A 7332-nucleotide genomic window follows, 5' to 3' on the forward strand; every position below is an offset into this window, starting at 1 on the left:
TTTGATGAGATCCCTCTTCATTCTCCTAAACTCCAGCGAGTACAGGCCCAGAGCCATCAAACGCTTCTTAAATACTATACCTTTCATCCCCAGAACTATTCTTGTGAACCTCTTCTGGACCCTCTCCAATACCAACACATCCTTTCTTAGATAAGGGACCCAAAACTGCTCACAATACTCCAAGTGTGGTATGGCCCATTCTATTTAAATCCTTAGCATTACATCCTCTATTCCAGTCCACCCAAAATACATGCATTTGCCTTCCAACACCAACTCAATCTGCAAGTTAACCTTTAGGAAATTCTCAACGGAGACAACCAAATCCCTTTGTACTTCTGATTTCTGAATTTGCTCTGTTTAGAAAATAGTCTATGCCTTTATTCCTTCGACCATACAGTTTCCTAAATGTATTCCATCTGCCACTTCTTTGCAAACAACAGGATTTCTGCAGATGCTGGAAATTCAAGCAACACACAATCAAAGTTGCTGGTGAACGCAGCAGGCCAGGCAGCATCTGTAGGAAGAGGTGCACCTCTTCCTACAGATGCTGCCTGGCCTGCTGCGTTCACCAGCAACTTTGATGTGTGTTGCCACTTCTTTGCCCACTCTCTTAATTTGTACAAGTCCTTCTGCAGACTTCCTGCTTCCTCAACATTAACTGCCCCTCCACCTGTCTTTGCATTGTCTGCAAACTTGGCCATTGTTTGAAAACCATGAACTCCGCCATCCAAATCACTGATATTCAAGATAAAAAGAACACAGCCCCTGCAGAACACCACTAGTCACTGGTAGCCATCCAGAAAAGGTCCCCGTTATTCCCACTCTTTGCCTCCTGCCGGTTACCCATGCTAGTATCTTTCCTGGAATACCACGGGTTTTTATCTTGTTTAGCAGTCTTGTCAAAGGCCTTCTGAAAATCCAAGTAAACAACATCCAGAGGCCTTTGTCAACCCTGCCTGTCATTTCCTCAAGGAATTCCAACAGACTTGTCAGGCAAGATTTCCCCTTAATGAAACCATGCTGATGTTGGCCTACTTTATCATGTGTCTCCATGTACCTGAAAGCCTCATGCTTAATAATGGACTCCAACATATTGCCAACCATTGAGGTCAAGCTAACTGGCTGATAATTTTCTCTTTTTTACCTCCCTCCCTTCTTAAAGGGTGGAGTGACATTTGCAATTTTCCAGTCCTCCAGAACCATTCCAGGATCTAATGATTCTTAAAAGATTACTACTAATACCTCCATAATCTCTTCAAAAACCTTCTTTCAGAAGCCTACTGTGTAGTCCACCTGGTCCAGATGACTTACCTACCTTTAGATCTTTCAGTTTCCCCAAGCACCTTCTCCTCTATTTCGCAAAAACTCTCACTTTCACCCCACTGACACTCTTGAATTTCTTGCATACTGCTGATGAGTTCCACAGTGAATACTGACACAAAATACTCACTGAATTCAATGTCATTGTCCTGTGGTTCCTTTACCTTGAGATCCTTTCTGGTTCATTACACAACACCCAATCCAGAATTGCATTTTCCCTAGATGGCTCAACCACAAACTGCTCTAAAAAGCCATCCTGTAGGCATTCTACAAATTCCCTTTTATTGGGATCCAGCCCCAAACTAATTTTCCAAATCTACCTGCAGATTGAAATCCCCCATGACTATTGTAACATTGCCCTTTATACATGCTTTTTCTACCTGTATCTCCCACTTTTATTTGTACCCCACATCCTGGCTACTAATTGGAGGAAGGTATATAGCTCCCATCAGGGTCCTTTTACCATTGCAATTTCTTCACTCAACCCACAAGGATTCTATATCTTTGATCCTTTGTCACTTCTTTCTAAGGAGCTGATTTTGTATTTTACCATCAGAGACACCCTGTCCCATCTGCCCACCTGCTTGTCCTTCCATAGATGTTAACCTCCCAAATATGATCTTTCACCCACAACGTCACACCTGCCAACTTATAGCCGTGCCACTAGTTCATCTACTTTATTCTGTACACTGCGTGCATTCAAAAATAACACCTTCAGTCCTGTATTCATCATCCTTTTAAATTTTGTCTCCATGTTACCAGAAATTAAATTCTTATCCCTTTCTAAACTTTTTTTGTCTTTTTATTTATTCTGGGGATTTTTGTAACCTCTCTTGCACTTTCCTTTCTTTTACTTTGTCCTCTCTTTTCCGAATGTTGAACCCAGCCTCTGCTATTTAGATTAAAGCCCTATCCACAGCTCTAGTTATGTGATTTGCCAGGATTCTAGTCCCAGTATGGTTCAGCTGGAGCCCATCCATCGGAGCATTTCCCTCCTTCCCCAATACTGGTGCCCATATCCCGCAAATCCAGATCCAATTCTCCCACACCAATCTTTGAGACATGCATTTAGTTCTCTGATCTTATTAATCTTGTGCCAATTTGCACATGCCTCAGGTATCAATCCAGAGATGGTTACCTTTTCAGTTCTGCATTTTAATTTAGTCCCCAGCCACTCAAATTCCTTCAACAGAACCTCTTTGTTTGTTCTTCCTATGTCATCGGTACCCACATGGATCAAGGCAACTGCATCTTTTCCCTCCCACTCCAAATTCCTCTGTAGGTCAGATGAGATGTCCCAAACCTGGCACCAAGTGGACAAGACAGTCTTCGGGACTGCAACAGAGTTCTCCTGACTATACTACCCCCAATTACAACTACATTTCTCTTCCCTACCCACTCCTGAATGGCTCCCTGAGCCACAGTGCCACAGCTTGGCTGCTCACCCTTCCTACAGCTCCCACTCTCAGCCCCACAGGGAACAATAACATCAATAACTTCACAGTTGCTCTCAGGCCTATTGCAACTTTGAGGAGGAACCTATCAAAACTCAAAACACAACAAATTGTGACTAATAGAACAAATGTTATCTACAAAATCTAATGTAGTGACTGTGACAAGCTCTACGTTGGTCAAACAGGAAGAAAACTATTGACCAGACTACGCGAGCATCAGTTAGCGAGCAGAAAACACAGCCCACTTCGGCTAGTATCAGCTCATGAAGATGAAGGACACCATTTCACCAGGACAACAGCCAGAGTCTTGACTCAAGCAAGAACAAGAGAAGATCGAGAATTTCTCAAAGCATGGTCCTCTACAGAAGGATCCATCAACAAACACATTGCAATGGATCCGGCATATGAGACCTAACGGAGAAAAGAGGAACAACGGCATCAACAATTAATGAATCGCCAGTAATCTCAGGGTCTGGACAGCGAAGTAAACATTTTCAGCCGGCCTCCCTCAAAGCTAGTCAATCAGAATCTTCTACTGCCAAGCTCTTCACAGTGTTTTGAACCAACCAACTAGAATAGATCACAACATCTAATCAATATCGATTCGGACCCCGGAGGAATACTTAAGCCGGCATTCTGAGGAGATGAACCTCAACTGCACACTGATGACGGCTTCTCGATTGGAGTCGAAACGTTTGCAAACGTTTTGCCAAGCTCGGCAATCAACCAAACCTTCCAAACGCCAGACCTGCTGGGCAAGGTCAAGCACTACCTTTTGGACCCCTCTACCCACCTGACTCACAGTTATGATCTCATGTCCCCAGCCTCAAACTGAATATGAAGTAATTAATCTCATAGGTGTGACTACCTGTTGAGACACAGTGTCCACGTACCCATCCCCCTCCCTAATGCACCGCAGTGTTTGAAGCTCAGATTCCAGGTCATCAACTTTGAGCCTGACTCCTCCATCAGGCAACACCTGCTACAGATGTGGTCACCAGGAACCATAATGAGGTTCACCAGCTCCCACATTATACAGCTACAATACATCAACTGATCCTGCGTCCTATTATCCCTGTTATATTTTTGGTTATATAAAACTAATACAATATATATAATGAAAAATCCCTACATGGTCTTTCCTGCTACTCACCTGTGCTCTCTTGCCAAAACCTCTGGAGCTAAAGCCTCAGATCTTAGACTCCTCCATTGACCCATTTACACAACAACCAATCCAAATTGGCCTCTGACTCTTTGCCAAAATCTCTTGAGCCAAACCTTCAGTTCCCCATTCTAACACTGCCCATTCTAACAGTGGCTGCTCCAACAACAGCCACCCCGCTTAAACCTCGCACAATACTGTAGAAGCCCATCAGCCCATGATGTTGTGCCAATCCTTTAACCTACTCTAAGATCAGGTAGCGCGCAGCCTTCCAAAGAAAATGATATCGTATCCGTTAAATAGGGGCCGTGGACAATTCTGATTTGATGGAGACAGACGTGAAAGCACAGAGGAACATCTGGAGAAATTTCTGAAACGCCAGTTCATTGCTGTTGTTACTGCGCAATTGAGAAATCTTCTGGAGGGAATCCCCAGCTTTGTCTGCTGCTGGCCACCGAGATTGAGGTAGAATTGTTCGGATAGAGATGGCGCTCGGTACTCGGTGTCGGAGGCTGATCGGAGGCTTGAAGTTTTCGGATGACTCGGAGTCGGACTGTGGTCGGGCATGGCAGGGAGAGTTCTTCTTCCTTCTCCCATCTGCGTGAGATATGGGACATTTGAGAGACTTTGAACTTTTTAACTGTGCTCATGGACTGTTCTTCATCAAGTTATGGTATTGTTGCACTGTTGTAACTATATGTTATAATTATGCGGTTTTGTTAGTTTTTTCAGTCTTGGTCTGTCCTGTGTTTTTGTGATATCACACTGGAGGAAATATTGTATCATTTCTTAATGCATGCATTACTAAATGACAATAAAAGAGGACTACGTGTCTTCATGATCTAAAAAAGATCAATTCTAACTCTCCCCTCCCACATAGGTGGCAGTACAGGTACAGGAGCATTATCAAAGTTTGTCTTCATTATTGTGTGTAGAATATAATGAGCAAATGGTACAACATGATAAAATGTTATGGTCACTTCTGGAGGGGTGTGTTCAGGTTTGGTAAACACAACATGGAATGGAAGTATTTTCATTGGAGAGGGTGCAGAGGAGATCTGCCAGATAAAGCCCCTCCAAATAAGTTCTAACTAGTGACTCATAAAATTTTGCCATAATTTGCCCCTATTTAGGAGGCTAATTACACCAGAGTTTCTTAATCACCTGCAAATCTGCTCTTTCATCCATTTTCTGAATAAACACCTTGCCCCACTCTCAACATAATTATTTTCTCTCTCCATATTTTTCTTCTCGTGTTTTAAATTGTACCTTCTGTGTGTCCACTCATTGCACCTGTCTCTTCCCTACTGCTCGGATTGAAACAACAAACCTCATCTCATCAATCATTGTGATGACTGTACATTCTAGTATCAATTGTTTGGCGACAATAAAGTATGTAGTATAAAGTATTAGAACAAACAGCATGGAGACGATATACTGGTGTGGACTGAGGATTAGTTGACAGGTTTTCCTTTGAGATAAAGGGGTAGGAATGCGTGATTTACCTTCAGTTTGGGAGGCACTGGCACTGAGGCCTCAGCTATTCACAGACACCTCGATGGGGGTGTGTGAAGTGATGTACCCACATTTGCTGATGATGTAAAGCTGGGTACAGCCTCACCTGTGGGAAAGAAGCAGAGAGGTTTCGGGAAATGGATTAACTGATTAAGTGGTTGGGGAATGGCTGTGACAGCTTCGTAATCCGGAAAAGTGTGAGACCATCCACCTTGAGCGAAAATGTACAGACAGAATATTTTGTAAATGGCGTAAGATGGAAAACTTGTAAATAGATCACTGACAGTTTACACATCCTTACTGCAGTTAGGAAGCCAAGTGCCATGCTGGTCCTTATCGGAAGGTGATTGGAGTACTAGAGATCTCTTTCTGCAGTTTCTTAGACGGTATTTGGAATGCTATGCATTCGTCCTCCAAAGGAATGTCTACTCTCGACGCTGCAGTGAAGGTTCTCCAGATTTATTCCGGAGATGGTGGGATGAGGAATAACTTAAGCTCATCCAATACTCTCTAAACAAATGAGAGGTGATCAGGGTATAGAATTCACACAGGAGTTCACAGAGAAGATGGGAAGCTGATAACTTCCCCTGTCTGGAAATTTCTATAATCTCCCTGTGACCATGTCCTCCCACATCCCAAAGGAGTGCAGGTGGTTGGGTTGACTGGCTGCTCCATGTTGTCCCCAGTGTGTAGGTGAGTGGTAGAAACCGGAAGGAGCCAATGAGAACGTGAGAAAAATAGGAATGGTATAGAAACATAGAAAATATACAGCACAATACAGGCCCTTCGGCCCACAAAGTTGTGCTGAACATGTCCCTACCTTAGAACTATCTAGCTTTACACATAACCTGCTATTTTTCTAAGCTCCATGTAGCCGTCCAGGAGTCTCTTAAAAGACCCTATCGTTTCCGCCTCCACCACCATCGCCGGCAGCCCATTCCATGCTCTCACCACTCTCTGCGTAAAAAACTTACCCCTGATATCTCCTCTGTACCTACTTCCAAGCACCTTAAAAATGTACCCTCTCGTGCTAGCCACTTCAGCCCTGGGGAAAAGCCTCTGACTATCCACACGATCAATATAAATAGGTGTCTGATGGTTAAAGCGAACTTGGTGGTCGAAGGAGACACAGGATCTCAACCCAAATCATCAACTCCCTTTTTGCCTCACAGATGCTGCCTGACAAACTGAGTTCCTCCAACGGTTTTGTTTCTTGGTGGCTGACGGACCTGTTTCTATATGTGACCATAACTACCCAGTAATATATATATCCATGGCTTCTCTCATTCCCGGTGGTGTTATCTTCCTTCTCTTTGAAGACGATGACGAAGTCTTCATTCAGTACATCAGTCACCTCTTATATCTGTCCTGTCCCACAGAATCTTCCCTGACAGCTTCCCAACCACTGATGTATGGCTCACCAGCCCGTAGCTCTTTCAGACCTATCCCTCCTGCCCTTTATCAACTAGGGCAAACATCAGCTATCCTCCTTGTATCTCACCGGTGGATAGGAAGATGCTGGAAACTATTAGAGGGAATGCGGTAACAAGGTAGTTAAATAATGATAATATGGCTGATCAGAATATCCATGGATTTATGATAGAGAAAACTTTTAGAAACATAGAAAACCTACAGCACAATATAGGCCCTCTGGCCCACAGAGTTGTGCTGAACATGTCCCTACCTTAGAAATTACTAGGCTTAACTATACCCCCTATTTTACTAAGCTCCATGTACCTATCTAAAAGTCTCTTAAAAGACCCTATTGTATTCGCCTCCACCACCGTTGCCGGCAGCCCATTCCACGCACTCACCAATCTCTGAGTAAAAAATTTACCCCTGACATCTTCTCTGTACCTCCTCCCCAGCACCTTAAACCTG

This window comes from Mobula birostris, chromosome 8, assembly GCF_030028105.1.
Source record: "Mobula birostris isolate sMobBir1 chromosome 8, sMobBir1.hap1, whole genome shotgun sequence".
In the NCBI taxonomy this organism is placed as follows: Eukaryota; Metazoa; Chordata; class Chondrichthyes; order Myliobatiformes; family Myliobatidae; genus Mobula; species Mobula birostris.